Source organism: Erpetoichthys calabaricus, chromosome 17 (assembly GCF_900747795.2).
Source record: "Erpetoichthys calabaricus chromosome 17, fErpCal1.3, whole genome shotgun sequence".
Classification (NCBI taxonomy): Eukaryota; Metazoa; Chordata; class Cladistia; order Polypteriformes; family Polypteridae; genus Erpetoichthys; species Erpetoichthys calabaricus.
Window position 1 is genome coordinate 34590588 of NC_041410.2, and position 20007 is coordinate 34610594.

General features: G+C 41.1%; 1 protein-coding gene across 1 annotated transcript in view; it reads right to left on the minus strand.

Moving 5' to 3' along the window:
* LOC114668011 (annexin A2-like) overlaps positions 1 to 8503 on the minus strand; it is a 42989-nt gene extending 34486 nt beyond the window's left edge. The window contains exon 1 of the mRNA XM_028823591.2: positions 8401 to 8503. The gene's annotated coding sequence lies outside the window, so the exon portion shown is untranslated. The remainder of the gene's footprint in view (positions 1 to 8400) is intronic.
* Positions 8504 to 20007: the final 11504 nt, after the last annotated feature.

The window sequence follows — 20007 nt, forward strand, 5'->3', positions numbered from 1 at the left end:
ACACGTAAAGCATTTTTATCCCAACAGGGATAAATTAGAATCTTACTCACATATTGGTCACGTTAATAACAACATGGGATGTGAATTCCCACAGAACTCTGGGAGAGTTGCCGAGGCAATAGCTGACACTCTTACCACAAGAAAGGGCGTAGCAGGAAGACAAAAAAAATGAATATGCTTCAAAGGAATTCAGATAGAGGTAACTAATATCAAAATTAGATTCCCAGATACAAAAAAAAATTTTAGCTGCACAGATCAGCAAAGAGTACAAAGGGAAAGTCACAAAAAGTAATAAAGTGTACTAATCGTAACAATCATATTTTATGTCATTTTCAAACCGCTGGACATTAAACAGGCCACCACCCCTTAATCTGCCCTTTTGTCTTTCTTTTACAGTGGCGTAGTCGACAGGATTTCCTGAAAATGATGATAGTCCAAGTGGACTTCAGGACCCACATTCAACAACTTGCTGAACCAGTGTGGCAACTACAAGTAGAGATCGCTAATCAGCAAATGAACTTCACAGAGTCGGAGTTGGGGGAGGAGGAGGAGGAGGAGGAGGAGGACAAAGCTCTTATGGAGAGACATAAAAGAAAAAAAAAAGAACAGCAAAGACAAAAAGAAAAGAAGATGCAGATTTGGCAAAGTTATTTTTTTAAATAAATTTGAATTTGAATCTGACACTTGTGTGGAATGTAGTTGTGATTGCAGTTTGGGGGTCTGAAACAACCCCCCCCCCCCCCTTGGTCATGATACGTATAAAGTAGCCCCATGCAAAAGAAATTCTAACAATGCCATGTAAAACATGTAGACATGATTCCTGAGAGGTACATGCCAAGTCTCATTTCTCGTGTTTATGCCTTTCTATTTCCCCCCCACCCCTCGAGGAGGCCTTGCTCTTTTTTTTTTTCCATTCCAAACTTACCAAAGGGCCAAAGAATACAATTTATGCACAGACCTTGAATAACTCTGGTCGACCTAAACAAGAGAAAAGCCTTTGCTATTCTGTCCTCATCCAAGATCAAATTTCACACACTGAAAAAATGATCTGAAAGCAGAAGTGAGTCATTTCCAGGATACATGAATTTTCCAGGGCCTTTGTTAAGTTCCCCTGCCAGGCGTTGATGTTTTGTCTCCTTGGCATCACAACGAACTTAATGTTTTATTTGTTCCCGCTGCTACATACTGTGCTCATAAAGAGTGGATGGACTGTTTGGCATTTGAGTTCATTCTTAAAGACACAGTCTCCAAGTCCTGCTAATACACACACATAAACATCTGTAAAGAAAACTTTTGGCAGAACATTCCAGTTCTTCAGATCTCATTAGTGAGTCAACATTAGCAGTGCACTGCAGAATTGTAGCCCTATATTACCAAGCTCCTTTGCAATGGTAGGCTTTATAAAATAAGTTAACATTGATTAATAGCTGTACTCTATGTAATTAGCAAAAGCTGAATCCAGTTTTCCTAAAATATGTTTTATACAAAGCAGTGCAGCACCTCACGCCCTGACAAGCCTCAGGCTGGAAAGTTCTGTTTAGGAGTCGCCGCCTCTGAAATATACTTGGCAACAGTTAGCGCCTGTGTGCAGAGCGAATGATTAACACAAAGTGAAGAGTGGGCGAGCCCATGCTAGAATGTTCCAGTCTGTTTGAGATTGCCTGAGACTAATGGTATGCAACTACTGACTTGTGCAGAGCAAGAGTTTAAGCAGCTCTCTCTCTGTAGCGTCTTGTGAGAATTCATCCATTTTTCTAAACCCAGCTGGGCAGGGATGTCAGTCCAATGAATAAGACTCATCCGCACCACACCAGGTTAGAGGCGCCCACTAACCTCCTAATGATGTTTGATGCTGTGAGAAAATACACAGACAGCATATAAGAAGTCAACATAAACTGAGAGTGAATAGGAGGTCAGGAAAAAGGTTCATGGAACTCTGAAAAAACAGTGCCAACCACTGCAGGGTCCACTCACTTTTGAATAGTCCATGTATTAGGGGTCTCGAGGATTTGAAGTCTGTCTTACAGTACCGGCATCATGCACCAGGTACAAAATGTACCCTGGATTTTGAGCTGTTTCTGGGTGTATGCAACTACTTGGGACCCTCAACCTGCACCGAGAAGATGGTGTTTCAGCATTTCAGTTCCAAAGTAGCATAGTATAAGAAGGGGCTACCTGAACTGGTAGCAATGGAAAGGCAGACTACACTCATGTACAGCATAAAAACACACACTATCCCGAATTTATATTCAACAAATAATACAATTTGATGTATGAAGAAACCTACAGGAACACAGTGAGAACATGCACACTCAACACAGATAGCAACTGGAATGAAATCAAACTCCAAAGTCCATGGATTTTTTTTTTTTTAGACAGGACTCCTAACCTGTGTAGCACTGAGCTCAGTGGCAGACCTACTGTTATGAGGGTCCCCTTCACAACCCATAACAAGGACAGGGTAACTTCTTCAATGGCATTTTATGGTTCTTTGCTAGGTTATGTGATTCCTCATAGAACTACTGCTTGACCAAATTCCATTTCATTCTGGAAAGGGTTTGAAAAACTTCCTGGAAGAAGATGAAGAAACCTGAAATATTTAATGTATGGCTACATCTCTAATGTATTCTGCCCAGCAGGACACTAACAGATTAAGAAAACCTGGACTTGGCCTGTGTTACTGTATGAGTCCTTTTAAAATCATAACCCTCAAATCTGTTACCATCTGTTCATGGTTATTTACTGTATGGAGCCAGCTACAGATCTAAATAAATAAAAGATTCCTTCTGGAACCTTCATGTGGATGGGTCTTTTTGGAATGAAAAATGTTTCTCCAGTGGCATCTCTCTGAAGAACCTCTCTGGCACCTTTATTTTTAAGGGAGTGCTGTTATCTTTTTCAATGGGGTTGTTCCACCACAGATCACCACATTTTTTTAAATGTAACCACTAGATCCCAAATTTTAATTAAAATTGCTGTATTGACTTTACAATACTGCTTACGGTTTACTATATTTCTGAATGCCTCTCACCTTACACTCCAAATCGTAAACTTAGATCTTCAAATGAGTGTCTGCTTATAATTCCGAGAGTTAAACTTAAAAGAAGTGGTGAGGCGGCCTTCTGCTGTTATGCACCTAAAATCTGGAATAGCTGACCGATAGAAATTTGCCAGGCTAATATGGTGGAGCACTTTAAAAAACTGCTAAAAACCCGTTATTTTAACATGGCTTTCTCATAGCTTCATTTTAGTTTAACCTTGATATTCTGTATATGCATTTAATTATCATTATCATTCTTGGTGGCTCCATACTAACTCCTACTTTCTCTGCTGTTCTTTTTCCGATTTTTTGATCAAAGCACCATGCAGTCCTTACATTGATGGATTGAAGACCAGAGTTTCCATCATCATAATCTAATTCTAATACCACAAGGACTGATTGAGATCATTGATGTTAGGTAGAATGCCTAGAGTGATCTAGCCAGATGGTCTCGTGGCCTTGGAGCCCTTGCAGATTTTGTTTTTTTTTTTCTCCAGCCATCTGGTGTTTTTTTTTTTTGTTTTTTCTGTCCTCCCAGACCATCAGACCTTACTTTTATTCCACATTAATTAGTATTGCCACATTTTATTTTTATATTTTGTCTTTTTTTTCTTCTTTTTATTCATCCTGTAAAGCACTTTGAGTTACATCATTTGTATGAAAATGTGCTATATAAATAAATGTTGCTGTTGTGGTTGTTATTGAATTACATATTCAATTAATATTACTATTTTTGAAGAACACATTCTCATACAGTAGACACCTTAAATTTTTAAGCAATGTGAATTAAAGTCGATTCTGGGGTCCCAACGGGATTAGCGGCCCTGAAGCTTAAGCTTCATTAGTCTAATAGGAGATCCACCCCCGACTGTGCCAGCTACTGCCAATAATGTGCTATAGTGTCATGGAGTGCCCAGAGGCTGAATAATGATAACTAATTACACTTACATAGCGCAGTTTGCACAGACAATGGGGGACCACTTCAGTCACCACCAATGTGTAACATTCACCCAGATGATAAAATGGCAGTCATTCTTATGACAGTACACTATCAGGTGGTTAAGGGGTAAGAGAGAGATAGTTAGCCAACAAGGTACCAAGGACAATTAGCCTCTCAGAATGACCAGACCATGGTGTGCAATTTAGCCAGGACTTCAAGAACACCATACTTTTTATGAGACAGTATTTCCACAGAGAGTCAGGACTTCAGTTTTATGTAGCATCCGAAGGATGGTGCCAATTTTTACTGCACAAAAATGTCCCTGTTGGTGCACTGGGATCCACATACAGACCATAGGGGAAGTGGCCACACCAACAAGTCTCTCAGCAGCACCCTAAGCTTTTCCTAGATAGTCTCCCATCCAAGTACTGGCCTTGGCGTCAAGTGGATTACAACAACAACAAGAACAATTTATTTTTTGTATAGCCCAAAATCACACAAGGAGGGCCGACATGGTCTTTTTGACATTCCCCCAGCCTTGACTCCCTAAGAAGACAAGAAAAAAATCCCTTGTAGGGATAAAAATGGAAGAAATCATGGGAAAGCGAGAGAGTGACCCCTTTCCAGGTAGGTTGGGCATGCAATGGGTGTCAAAAATTGGGGTAAATGCAACACACAAAACAGAACACAAGTAATCCTCTTCACACATCTAGATGGCCAATCTATCATTGCCACCTCAGGAAAAAAATACAACAGTACAATAGTAATAGTACAAATGCAGAGCAAAATGCAAGAGTAGCTTATATCACATAAGAGGATTCAGATTTGTTCAGAGCCCTGGAGACCTTGGCCAACAAGATGCCTCCCTCCTATTGGCCGTTTCACAGCTGAGTCAGGGCTGGGCCGGCCAATCTGATGAAAGGACCCTCCCACAAGATGATTCCAGTGCTCCTTTATCAGAGATGACTTTTCATCTCGGACCTGTTCTGAGGCCTGCCTGGACTGGCTACAATTCAACTGCAGACTACAGTCACATACAGGATAAAGCCACAGACTAGGCCAATTTAGATTCGAAAATATTGTGTTTAAATTTTCATGTTTGAAGAAACCTACAGAAACAAGGAGAGAACACACATCTTCAGCACAGATAGCAACTAGAGGGAAATCAAAAGCAAGTCTATGCATCTTTGAGACAGCACTGCTAACCTTTGTGGCACTATGCAGCTACTTCCAAATAATCCCTTAGAGTGTCATGGAGTGCCCACAAGCTTAATGCATACCAGGGCAGGTAAGAGCTATAAAATTAATTTAACAGGCACATTTTGGCATGTGCAAGGGAACCCAAGAAGGCACAAGGAGACCTGTGCATTTCATACAGTTTAAGAATAACCTGCTTGGATTTGTGAGATGGCTGTGCCAGCTATTGATCAATGATGCCATTGCGATTCAGTATAAACTAAACAGTTACAGCAGGATGATGATATGTGATATGCAATAAAGATGTACCATAAAAGCTGGCATACTTTAAGTTCTATTTAATGCATTTGTAATTTTGTAAGTAAGCTGGATCATTTGAAATATTTTCAACAGCTATAACCATGAGTGCTACACATTAAAAACAAGTATTTTGGAGACATTTATTCCAAAGAAAACTGGTGCCCCATACAGGTCGATACCCCACTTGAGCTCAGTGCTTCCATGTTAGGAAATTGCACTTGATCCTGTACTGGATAAGAGGAATAAAAATGGATGGACAGTTTATTTCAGATAATGAATCAAGGCAATCTGGAACAAACTACAGAGTCATGCAGCGGAAGGAGAAATCCTGCCAGCTTCCAAAACACATCTGGATGAGATATGGGGTCTTGGAACAACTTACTGTAGCTGTTGGCTATCCAGAAGAGCTGAATAGACTGAATAGTCCCAACTCAATTTTACATTTTTTATATTCTCAAGTGCTATTATAATCATGTTCATTTTCCTCATCTACAGCTTTTTCTTTGAACATTTTAGGTGCTTAAAAAAAAAGATTTAAGGAAAAATAAGTAGGCATGCATTCAGTTGACTCCCACCTCTAATACTCATCAATCCAACCAGCTATCTTGAGGGTCACGGTAGACTGGTGCCCATCCTGGCAGTACTTGGCACAAGGCGGGAATCAACTGTGGGTGGAGTACCAGTTCATTGCAGGCCACTCCTCCCATACATATTCCACCCCTCATATGGAAACAATTTAGATTAGACCGTTAATCTAAATGGAATGTGGACAGAAAGCTGGAAAAGCCATGCAAGCACAGGCAGAATGTGTAAAGTCCACATAGGCAGTGCCCGGCTTCATTTTATTTATGCATAACAAAATACAAAGCATTTTTTTCAGAGCTTCCATCACTTATATCAACACCCCCCAATGAATTACAATTGCTATTATTATATACCTTGTTCCATCCATCCATCCATTTTCCAACCCGCTGAATCTGAACACAGGGTCACGGGGGTCTGCTGGAGCCAATCCCAGCCAACACAGGGCACAAGGCAGGAACCAATCCTGGGCAGGGTGCCAACCCACCGCAGGACACACACAAACATACCCACACACCAAGCACACACTAGGGCCAATTTAGAATCGCCAATCCACCTAACCTGCATGTCTTTGGACTGTGGGAGGAAACCAGAGCGCCCAGAGGAAAAGGAAACCCACACAGACACGGGGAGAACATGCAAACTCCACCCGGGTCTCCTAACTGCGAGGCAGCAGTGCTACCACTGCGCCACCATGCCCTACCTTGTTCCATTACACAGTATAATCAAAAAAATTCTTAATGAAAAAAACTTCATTTTCCCATATTATCTTTTCACAACTTAAATCATCCATTCATTTTACATACAATTATCTTTGATTAAAAAAAAATTCCCAACAAAAGGCCTATTTCCTCATCCCTGATATTCACAAAACCCTTCCATTTCTCCAAATCCCCACTTCTCTTTACTTTCATTTGTGGCTCCTTTTCCAAACTCTTTTATACCCACTACACATCTCTCGTCACATTTCACTTTATAAGAGTACACCTGGCATCCCATGACTAATAATCATCCATCCATCCATCCATCCATTATCCAACCCGCTATATACTAACTACAGAGTCATGGGGGTCCACTAGAGCCAATCCCAGCCAACACAGGGTGCAAGGCAGGAAACAAACCCCAGGGAGGGTGCCAGCCCAACACAGGGCAAGCACACACACACCAAGCACACACTAGGGACAATTTAGGATCTCCAGTCCACCTAACCTGCATGTCTTTGGCCTGTGGGAGGAAACTGGAGCACCCGGAGGAAACCCACGCAGACACGGGGAGAACATGCAAACTCCACGCAGGGAGGACCCGGGAAGCAAACCCAGGTCCCAGGCTACCACTGCGCCACCGTGCCGCCCACTAATAATCATCTTCCTTTGAGCCATTCCCTGCTAGACCGTCACCTCTTAAAATGAAATCATAAGACAAATCATCAGAATCTTCTATCTTTTCCAATAATCCTTCCACATCTATCCACACCCCTTGGGCCCAGCTGCACTCCCAAAACATGGGTCTGATCATCTCCACCTGGGCACAGTCTGCCACGTATAACGTTCCCCACAGGATTAACTCCTTTAAAGCATTTCCCAGCCCTTTTGCTTGTACCACTTCTATTCCCCACTTCAGATTTCACTTTCAAACTCTAACTGTCCTCCATCATACATCTAACAGCAGCCTTATACAAATCCTTCTGTTTGCAGCACAAAACAACATCTGCAAATGTCTCAGGCTTTAAACCCAAGACTCTGGGAGCTGGGAGGCAGCATGCCAACAACCAAACTTTTTAACTAGGGGTTATGTCATTTGATTCCACACCCAAAGAAAAACATCCCACTATTGTGTAAGTGAATGATCATTCAAAGAACAGATGATGGTTCTGCCCAAAATTATGTGGATGAATGGCTTGTTTGGAAGGAGCTAAAGGAATTACAAAACTGAGCAGCCATAAAGGAAAAAAAATCACTGAGTCAAAGAATAATTAGTTTAGATAATCAATTGGTCCTGTAAGAAACTTCTTGTCATTATCAAACTGTTATAATGTACTGACATTCGGAACCCACACCGTTAAAAGATACCATCTTCATGCTCCAAGTAGAAACGTTTTACAGCAAAAATATTCACTGCAAATGCAGGGAGAGATGAAAAAGTCTTAAAAGCACAGGGCTTGACTTTGTGCCAGCAATCTGTCCACATCCAGCCTCAAACGGAAAACCGACTGCAGAAAAATTCAAGAGAACTGCACAATCTGGCTTTATGCCTAACGTTATCATCTTTTGTGTATTTCAATAAAATTTGAAGATGTGGTTTGCAAAAGAAAAACGAAAACAGGCCAAAGAGAGCTTCTTACCTTTGTGTGGGGCTTGCTGCGTTCTTGCAGAAGAGCTTCAGCTATGAAATGGTTCAGCAGGGTGTGGTTTTTAAATACAAGCAGCTGCCTGCAGTGGCCACCCTCAGCCCTGCCCCAGAAAAACAAAAAAAAAACTCCCACGATGCATAGAGAGCCAGAGAGGCAGGAAGCTTCATGTGAGTGATACCTGAACTGAGCTAAAGGAGATGAAACAAAGTAGCAGCAGGCCTCTTCTTGACATGCTGCCTTTTGTCATTAAGTTAAGGAAGTGATCTGAAATAGAAACTAATGCACAAATGTCGGCCATATTACACTACAGGACAGAGAGAAAGGAAATAACAAAGAACACTTAGACTTTTTGCTCTGTTAACGGGGATCTGTTCTCCTTCAAACACATGAATAAAAGCTTATAGTAAGTCTTAAAACACACTTCTGTATACCCAGCAGACTCTTTGACATCATTTGCAAATGGAAATGTCTGCCTTCGTTTGCCCTGTGACACAATGCTAATACCTCTGTCATCATGTACAGTATGAAGTTAAGTCTGCACAAAAGCCGCCCCAACTGCTGTCTTTCAAAATCACTCAGCTTGTCTCTATGGCAGCCAGTGACTCAGCCCACAATGCTGGAAGTTTCTCTTAAAAAAAAAAAAAAAAACTGCATAGGCAAGCAGCAAGAACAAGGGTGGGACCCGTCTTAAAGGATGAGATCAGACATAGCTGAGGAGTAAGTGCCAGGTCGAGCTGGGGGCAGGAGTCTTTGGAGCCTCATTAGGTCTACCACACTAAGCCCTGACACTTAGTTGTCACTAAACACTCGTGAGGGTCTGTGAGGGCTGATCTGAAAGTTTGGAGCCTGATCTACTAAGACAAACCCTGGTTTTATTTTTCAGCATTATCCCTGTGAACACTAATAACTCTTCTTATAATATTCACAAAACTATGTTTAAATGCTCCCCTATAGCTAGGTAGTCACACGGGTCCAGGTCTGGAGAATGTGGTGAGAGTGATGTCTGTTTGGATTCTGTAGCGGGGCAAAATGATGGTGCAGAACATACCAGGTTGCTTGGGGTGCCAACTGGTAATTGTAAATAAAAAATGAGGCAACAATAAATGAAAATCAAGCACTTCAATGTGCGTTCTTTAACAATAAATTATGGGACATTCATTAGTGGTCGTTGCTGGCTTCGATCAGCACAGAATCTGGGACAGCATCTAAAATGAGACACCATGCTCTGTGAGTGATTTCCTTTTATATTGTGCAGGCCAAAAGGGGTGGGGCTTCTTTAGCGTCGATGCCCTCAATGGACACTTTCTCGAGGCTGGGAGGGGAAAAGGAGACAAGACTGTGATTGGCTGCACCCCCACTCTTCCCGGGCTGGTACTACTTACATTATTTTAGGTGAAACCTCTAGTGCACATGCGTGACAAACCATAGTTTCACATAAAAGCCACCTGCCAACACCAAGCAATGTGAGCAAAGGTACTGTCATGAAGAATAAGAACATAATTTATGGCTTTGTGATTGACTGACACAAACGCCAATGCAAATGAGTGTAATAACAATCAGTCCTGTGGGCCTTTGGAGGCAACATGAACCACACCTTCAACATCATAAAAAATATGCACATGATCATGCTGGCATACACTTGGACATTGAATTTATTTGCTTCCATTGGAACGAAAGTGGATGCGCCAACTGTCGACAAAACCCCGCTGCGTGAAGTCTTCTAACATGAAGCTCAAAAAAATTATAGGAACTGCCTAAGCACATTTATGTTGGACAGAATACCCAGTCGGGGCTGGGAGGTCTTCAGGCCTTGAAACCCTTGCAGATTTTGGCTTTTTTCTCCAGCTTCTTGTCCATTTTTTCTGTTCCCTCTGGCCATTTGAACATAGCATTAGAGTTCTTGTTAGAGACTTGGAAATAAATTCTGACTTCACTTTACCTTGCATATATTTGTTATGTAAGTTCATATTGCGCTATTCATATTTGCTGTTTTTTGTATCTCATTTATTCATCCTTATTTTATTATTATTATTATTATTACCACGATTATTTTAACTTCACCTGTTTGTTGTCTGGTACAAATCTTGTAATCGATATTTAACCCACTTCCTATTGTCCAAATGACTTGAAATTTTTCACACTTAAACTCACTTCTGATGACAATACATGAATCAATAATCAGTTTCACTAATTGACCAATTAATCCATGTTAATTAAGAAATTAAATTTTCCATATGAAGAATAGTTAAAACTTTCACCAATCGATGGCGCTAGTAATGGATAGAAATATTAAAGGAAGTGTTAAAATATTGAGTACAAAATGATACTAAAACAAACCCAAGACTAAAAAGTTGAAAATAATATACAGTATATATATATATATATATGATACTTTTTAAAAGCCACACTTATATTAAGTTTAAAAGTGTACTAAAAAGTAAAAAATAAGTCTCTCATACATCACTCGTAAAATAAAAGCGTGAGCGTTTTTCATCAATCAACATTCAAAAAACACTTCTTAAAATCTTAGCAAAAGCGCCCACCTTTTATTTTAAGGCCGAATTTTTGGACGATTACAATACTTTCCCAATGAGAAAGTAAATCGAACTCAGGGAGGTCTAAAACGTCGAGGTCAAGATCTTGAGGTTGAATCTTTGGACGATTACAATGCTTTCCCTTACTTTGTATACAAGAAAGTAAAAATAGAGTGCAGAAAGAAGATGGACTGAGATAATAATAATAATACATTTTATTTATATAGCGCCTTTCCCATGCTCAAGGCACTTACAGAATATAATAAAGAACGGCAGAATATACAGTATATAGCATTGTACAAACCAGATAAATAAATAAAGAAGATTAAGTAAATTCTGAAAAAAAAAACAGACAACATAATTGATGGTCTAGCACACACACACACACAGGTTACATGAGCATCTTGACAGAGAAGTAAACTGAGAGAAGGGTAATAAAGTCAAGCAGAGCTAAAAGCCTTCCTGAACAGATGAGTTTTGAGTTGTTTTTTAAAAGAATTCATGGAGTCTGCTGACCTGATTAATTTCGGTAGGTCATTCCAGAGTCTGGGCGCTATACATCTGAAGGCCCTGTCACCCATGGAGTGTAGATTAGTGAGGGGCACAACAAGATTACCAGAATCAGAGGACCTTAGTGGGCGGGCAGGCACATAGTGATGGAGAAGGTCACTGATGTAGTTTGGCGCGAGGTTATTTAAAGCTTTGTAGGTTATTAGTAGGATTTTATATTCGATTCTGTAGGACACAGGGAGCCAGTGAAGACGGAGCAGGATGGGTGTGATGTGCTCGCTGCTGCTGGTTCGAGTAAGGACTCTTGCAGCTGAGTTTTGAATAAGCTGGAGCTGTGATATAAGATTAGAAGGGGCACCTGCCAGTAGGGAATTACAATAATCGATGCGGGATGTGATACAAGCATGGGCAAGTTTCTCAGCATTAGAGAAGGAGAGGAAGGAGCGAACACGGGATATGTTACGGAGGTGAAAGTAAGAAAGTTTCTTAATGTGATTTATGTGGGCGGAATAAGTGAGAGAGGAATCAAAAATGACTCCAAGATTTTTTACAGTAGAGGCAGGTCTGATGAGATCACTGCCAAGATGGACTGGGAAGGAGCTCATTTTATTAAGTTGCATTTTAGTCCCAATTTGCAGGAGTTCAGTTTTATTGCAATTTAATTTTAAAGAGTTGTGCTCCATCCAGGTTTTAATTTCACTAAGGCAGGTTGTGAGCTGAGAAAGCTCTGATGAAGTTCCACTTTTAACATTGAAGTAGAGCTGAGTATCATCTGCATAAAAATGATAACCCAATCCATAACTGCGGATAATATGGCCAAGGGGAAGCATATAAATACAGAAAAGCAGAGGACCGAGGACAGAGCCCTGAGGGACTCCTTGTGTGACTGGCGCTGAGCTGGATCTGCTGTTGCCAAGACTAACAAACTCTTGCCTATCAGTCAGATAGGACTTGAACCACTGGAGGGCAGTGCCAGAGATACCCAGCATGTTCTCCATTCTGGACAGTAGGATGTCATGTCTAACAGTGTCAAATGCTGCACTGCGGTCTAACAGAATTAATATGCTAGTTTGTCCAGAGTCTGCTGCCATAAGCAAATCATTGGTTACCCGTAGCAGAGCAGTTTCACAGCTGTGCCGCGCCCTGAAACCAGACTGAAAGGGTTCCATCAAATTATTAGAGGTTAGGTAATTGGTGAGTTGGGAAGCTACAACACGCTCAAGAACTTTTGACAGGAAAGGTAAGTGGGAAATAGGCCGGAAATTGTTAAGATTGTCAGCATCAAGGCCAGACTTTTTTAACATTGGGGTTACAGAAGCAATTTTAAAAGTGAGCGGCACAGAGCCAGTGTCAAGGGATGAGTTTATTATTGTTGTAACAGTCGGGATTATGGCATGAAGGCAGGATTTAAGTAGTGTGGTGGGGATGGGGTCCAGTACACAAGTAGTCGGCCTCATCTTACAAAGCAGGTTATTAACAAACGCAGATGTGACTGGTGAGAACTTAGAGAAGGAGCTGGATGGAGTGGGAAAACAGGGAGAGATATAAACAGATGATATATTTATGTTAGTTGAATTATTTAGATCTTTAATTTTGTTACGGAAAAAGTGGAGGAATTCCTCACAGACTTCAGTAGAAGAGGTAGTTAGACCAGATGCGGGTTCGAGTAGTTTATTAACTACAGAGAACAAAACCCTTGGGTTATCATGGCCACTTTCTATTATTCTGCCATAATGGGTGTTCTTGGCAGAAGTTAGTGCTTCTCTGTAAGCTCTTTGGTGGTCAGAGAAAGCCTGGTTGTACACGGTGAGGCCAGTCTTACGTGACATTCTCTCAAATGGGTTTTCTTTGGATTTGTAGCACTCCCTTCACAGGATAACAAGCCACTGGGATGTGAAGGTCTGCATCTAATGCAGAGTGTGGAAAGCAACTGCTTTAGCCAGTTGATCGGCCTAAGTGACTAATTAGGCTTCTAACCATGAGGGGATCCTCTCTTCACAGTAGGCTCTATCTATCTAAATCCCACTATAGAAATTCTAATTCAGCGTTCACATAATATCAAACAGATAGCAAATATGAACTTCATATTCATAAATTTAATGCAAAAACCCTTTGAACTGGGAGCTCTTAATTAGTCAATTTGGAGAAAACAATTCTCACAATTCTGTGCATAGGGGACAGCTTAAGGGCTCTATTAATTGTAATTCCACTCTGCTCCACGAGTTGGTGCCGTGCAAAAATGTCTCTTCTCTTCCTCCCTCTGCAGACCGGATGATCGATGGGTTTACCACTACTGGCATCACTTCCAGTGTTCATCCACCAGAACCTGCCACTTCCTGCTGGAAGTCCTCAAAACCAGAAGATCTGCCATCTTAGTTCAGTTCATTTGGAGAACTCCACATTTACTGTGTATTTCCTTACATCTTTTTTTTTTTGCTTTCAATTATATATAGTCAGTCAGTCAGTCAGTCATTTTCCAACCCGCTATATCCTAACACAGGGTCACGGGGGTCTGCTGGAGCCAATCCCAGCCAGCACAAGGCGCAAGGTAGGAACAAATCCCGGGCAGGGCGCCAGCCCACCACAGTATATAGTCAGTCACCTGCACTAAATATGTCCAAGAATGGGCTGAAAATAAAGGTTCTAGAGGGTGAAAAATAGGGGGGATCCCTAAAAAGCTCGGCATCTTGCATAACTAGACATCAAGACGAGTTGTACAGTTGGAGTTTTTCTGTCTTGTACCGGTGAGTCAGGAAGCACCAGACAAAAAGAACTGAAGTGATTTCCAAGCGTGTTTTCTTATAAACACAAAAAAAATGTCTCCACCCAGAAGCAGTGGTTCAATGAACATTAAAAACTACTCTACATGATCTCCAGTTAAATAATGATTTTCCAGATTGTATTGAGTAAAATGTCTGTGGTGAAAGATACAAGTAGATGTGTATCATGGCATGAGGTCATACAGTTGCTGAACTGGCCACCTAAGGCACATTTAATTTCTCTATCAAGGTTGTCTAGTTGGAATTCCAGAATAGTGTAACATCTCTGTAGAAAGTTGAAAGACATAAGAAAGGAGTTTTGATGGTATATTGCATAATCCTCTGATCAGTCTGTAGCAGTGTTCTAAATATTTCTACAGGTCGCAAATATCCTTCCGGACAGGTGCACATAACTTCATGAGTACAGTCCAACTCTCACATGTCAGTAAGTGGACTGGTACATTTTACTGACCACCAGTTTTGTGTTTTCCAATGACTCAGTTTCGTTCAAACACAAATGCGTCGTTGTCAAGGCATTTCTGGTGCAACGCAAACATCCTGACACGATGATAATCTCGCCTTGTTCGCTTGTTCTTATTGCCTTTTATAGATAAACCTTCTTAGTTATCTCGAACGTCATGGACGCTAACTCCTAATCATGTTATAAATATGACGTTATACTACTGTAGCCTAATTGACAGAAGCATTATTAATTTACTACTTTATGGTTAGTTACTGCCTGACTGGGCCTTTAGGAGTCAATGCAGATGGGTGCAAAATGAGAATTGTTCATCTATACTTTGACATGGATAATCTCTTTCACCATATGGTGCTTTTAGCTTACAACTGATTAAAGAGAAATGAAGAAAGACAAATTCAAAGTCAACATGAATAATGCATAGTATTGATGGCACACCTGTCATGAATCTAGTCAGACAGGCTCTTTAGGTTTTCCCCCAGTGTGTAGGCCAAAACTTAGGGTGGTGCTACAAAAGTTCAAATGGGTCACAATGATGACTTGAATGCTTGAGGCATGAAGACCTGAGGACAGCATGGTGTTGGAGAAATGACCAGAAGTCTTCTGGAAAGAAAATGACTTTTCTTGTAATGTTTAAAAAGTGGACATATACAAAGAAGCTTATTTTATTTCTAAGATGAAACACCCAGTTATGGCAAATTAGCTAGTCACAAAAATGTACCTTGTCCTTTAATGCTTTAGCGATTGCTTTAGAATTACCTAAATGATTTGATAATCCTCTCCTTTAACTCCTCCAGGTGAGCTTTGCCCTCTGCCTCCTGACTCTGACTCACCTAAGTGAGGTCAGATGGCTCCTTTTATAGCATAGTGGAAGCACTTACTTGTCATTCAGAAGCTCCCTAAAGTAGGGACATCCTCTCCCAGCAGCACCTTCTAGAAGTACCGAGGGACCATGACAGGGTTGCCCTTCCAAACTACAGGCCCCATGTAACTGGTACATAACTAGAGTAGCATTGCCAGCTTTCACCTTGCGGTGGTAAACTGTTCTCAATAACCAGGCCTCACAGGTCATCCATTATAGGATTGCCCCGACTGGAATAGGAACCTAGAGCCATCCTGGCTGGTTTGCATCTCCAGTTATGTAGTCCACCCATTATGGCCTCCTGGCCAGGTAAGGCTTCACTGTCTGTCTTAATTGGGAGGCCAATCCATCCATTCCAGCATTTACAATATAATGAACCTAGCTGATTAAAGGAAGCTAATCTGTTAGATTTCTCCAGTTATATTGTATTAATAAGAGCTCAAGGGACTCCACCAGGTGGTGTAAATAAAGCATGTCCATGTTTGAGATTATTTATAGTGATGGCTCAATACTCATTATTTTCCACAACAATGAAGAATAACTACTAAAGATAATGTCAGAAGGTAGAAAGAACATTTTGAGAACATGCCAATTGCTTAAGAAGTATGTCTGGAAATGCAGGCAGTGGTGATTCAGTGTCCTTTGCTGCACTCCATCTGAAGTAGGTAGTCGAATTTTGTTTAGTTTTAATTTTTAACTGGAATACCCACTTAAGTTGGATTTCTAACTCAAACACTCAGAGCCTGTCCGACTTTAGATTATGACATCAATCCAAAATGGCAATGTACACTACAAACTTTAGTGAAAGCAGTAGTTTTATACAGTATATTAACATGTCTGTCTATTTGTGTCTTATTAAATCAGTCATTCACACAGTACTGTCCAACTCCAATCTTTGGACATGTTGCTATGGTGTTTGGATATGGAAAATACAGATAATGCATTGTATTGTTATCAACTGCTATTTATTCTGATGGAGCAAGCACAAATAAAGGTTTTCCTGGATGCATCCATATTAGTTTTCTGAATTTTTCACAGTAATACAGTCAACTCAGGTGTGACATCACTCCCAGCTCTGACACCCGACTTTCAAGGTAAATGGAACGCAGCATATGACTTTGCTAGCAGTAACTTTCGCTGATGTGCTTTTGACAAGAACCTTTGTGTGGGTTTTCCTCAGGTTTCTTCATACATCAATTGCTGATTAGGTTGATTATTGACTCCAAATTGACCTTATGTGAGTGTGAGGGATAGTCCAAGCGGTTTGGAAATGTAATGTTATATATAGTGTAGAAGACTGAAAACAGAAGGAGGTACTGGGCCTTCAGATGGGCCTACCAACACAGATTCCATTTTATTTGAAGGTATCTGAGAACGTATTCATTTTCAGGTTCCTTAAAGGGTCCATTCCAGAGCCCTTGAGAAAACAAATCTGATTTTGAGGGTGAAATTTAGATTCAGGTGGGAAAATCAGACATTCTGAATTTAAAGCAGAAATATTTTAAATGAACATAAGTAGACATACACCAGACTAATAAATTGGGAATAAGTACGAATTATGAGGCGGATGGCCAGGATGCCTGGACAATACCTCCCCTGGTCCATGAGAGGGCAGCCGCCCCGGTTTGCATGGGGGCCACGGGATCAGAGCTTAGAAGATTAGCCCTGTTGATGTCCATCGCTACCGCCATGGGGTCCCCGGATAGTTCTGGAGACATGGACTCCAGCACTTCTGCCACAACAGGAAGTGCTGCCGGAACAGGAAGCAGGTACACCTGTAATGCTTCCGGGTGCCCTTGCAGCAATTCCGTCACTCCAGGAAGTGCTGCAGGAAGGTCATCACGGGGCACATGGAGCACGTCTGGGTGCATCATAAAAGGGGCCACCTCACTCCACTCAGGGAGCTGGAGTCGGGAGGAAGAAGACGGAACTTGCAAATGGAGGAGTGAGGGAGGCTAAGGAGAAGAAAAAGAGAAGAAAAGAAGGAATTGTGAGATAATTATAGCTATTTAGAGCATTGTGTGGTGCTGTAGGAAAAGAAGAAAATAAACGTGTGTGTGTTTTGAACTTCTGGCTGTCTCAGTGTCTGTCTGTCTCTGGGCTTCTATCACAATTATCAATGAATCCATTAACAGCATTTATGTAGAATTTAGAAATTAGAAATTAGAAAGTATTAAGGTGTGAAAGAACAAAACAAAAGTAGAAAAAGAAAACTGTAAGACAGTCAATTGCATTTTACTGTGTTGCATCATAGAAATGTTGGCGGCAGTTTAAATAAACATTGGATAACTGTGGTTCAGATCACAGCCTGGCTGATGTTTGTTTAGAGTTTGCACATTCCCTTAATGTCTGAATGGGTTCATTCTCCCTATTATAAACTGTATTCTGATTTTATTCTGTATTCTAAACTGATTTTTAGGGAGCCATAGGCCTAGTCTGGTGGAAACATAGATGGGAACAAACATGAACTGGCCTGTCAGTCTGTAATGAGACACTCTCACCCACATTCATAATAACACTCACCAGTTAACCCACCTTACACATGTTTGCTATGTCAGAAGAAACTGAAAACCCTACACATGAGGAGATAGGACAGTGTTTAAACCCGGACTCCTGGAGATAGGGGGCAACATCAGTAACTGCGGCACTACCTTATTGCTTAGTGTTGCTGCAGGTGAGTAAGGTAGGATCGAGCACGGGTCAAAAGCGTGCTAAAAGAAAGCTTTCAGTCCAAAAATTTGTTTTAAAACGTTTAGTGAACATTCAAAGCAAACATTCAACACAAGAATGAAGAAAAAGGGTGTTACACATGTAGAATAAAAGGCAAAAAAATTGGAAAAAATGTCTCTTCTCTAAACTTAGCTTTTCTTGTCAAAATTCAGTTGTTTATATACTTAAAGATGCTTTACTTCGCCTTCAGTACGCTCTGAATGTATGGCACTGTACGTTCAATAGAGCACGTTAACTTTCAATTATTGAGCACGTTAAGACCTGGTTTAAATCCGTATGCCCTCCATGCCTTACACACGGCAAGGCAGGTCACTAACTGAGACTTATCTATAGTCAGAGGCTAGGAGCATGTACTGATACAGCGCATTGCCGCACCCACCACATGACAAACCAACTCAGGATCCAGATTAAGACTTGAGTGTAGCCATGCAATGGGTGACATCACATTGGAACCAGGGTGAGGTTTTTTATGGTGGTTGGAGTGCCAATTCTGCCACCAACCCCCAAGTTTTTCCCTCCAGGTTGGAGGGCCTACATGCAGATTAACGTCATACCCATTACGGAGCAATTGCAGGTTAAGGGAATTGCTCAAGGGCCCAATGAAGCAGAGACCAGCATTTACAGGATTTGAACCGGCAATCTTCCAATTGCCAGTGCAGATCCCTAGCCTCAGAGCCACCACTCTGCCCATATAGTCAGATAGACCAGAAATAGTTAGAATATACTGTACCAATTCAATTCACCTTGTACATAGATAGATAGATAGATAGATAGATAGATAGATAGATAGATAGATAGATAGATAGATAGATAGATAGATAGATAGATAGATAGATAGATAGATAGATAGATAGATAGATAGATAGATAGATAGATAGATAGATAGATAGATAGATAGATAGATAGATAGATAGATAGATAGATACTTTATTAATCCCAATGGGAAATTCACATATTCCAGCATGCTGATAAAGAAAATATTAAATTAAAGAGTGATAACAATGCAGGTAAAACAGACAATAACTTTGAATAATGTTAACGTTTACCCCTCTGGGTGGAATTGAAGAGTCGCATAGTGTGGGGGAGGAACGATCTCCTCAGTCTGTCAGTGGAGCAGGGCGGTGACAGCAGTCTTTCGCTGAAGTTGCTCCTCTGTCTGGAGATGACACTGTTCAGTGGATGCAGTGGATTCCCCATGATTGACAGGAGTCTGCTCAGCGCCTGTCGCTCTGCCACTGATGTCAAACTGTTCAGCTCCATGCCCACAATAGAGCCTGCCTTCCTCACCAGTTTGTCCAGGCGTGAGGCGTCATTCTTCTTAATGCTGCCTCCCCAGCACACCACCGCGTAGAAGAGGGCGCTCGCCACAACTGTCTGATAGAACATCTGCAGCATCTTATTGCAGATGTTGAAGGACGCCAGCCTTCTAAGGAAGTATAACTGGCTCTGTTCTTTCTTACACAGACCATCAGTATTGGCAGTCCAGTCCAATTTATCATCCAGCTGCACTCCCAGGTATTTATAGGTCTGCACCCTCTGCACATAGTCACCTCTGATGATCACAGGGTCCATGAGGGGTTTGGGCCTCCTAAAATCCATCACCAGCTCCTTGGTTTTGCTGGTGTTCAGTTGTAGGTGGTTTGTGGGGGTTATAATAATACCTCCAATAGACTATGCACTAATATATAGGCAAACATTTAATATATCACTTACACTGAAAAAACA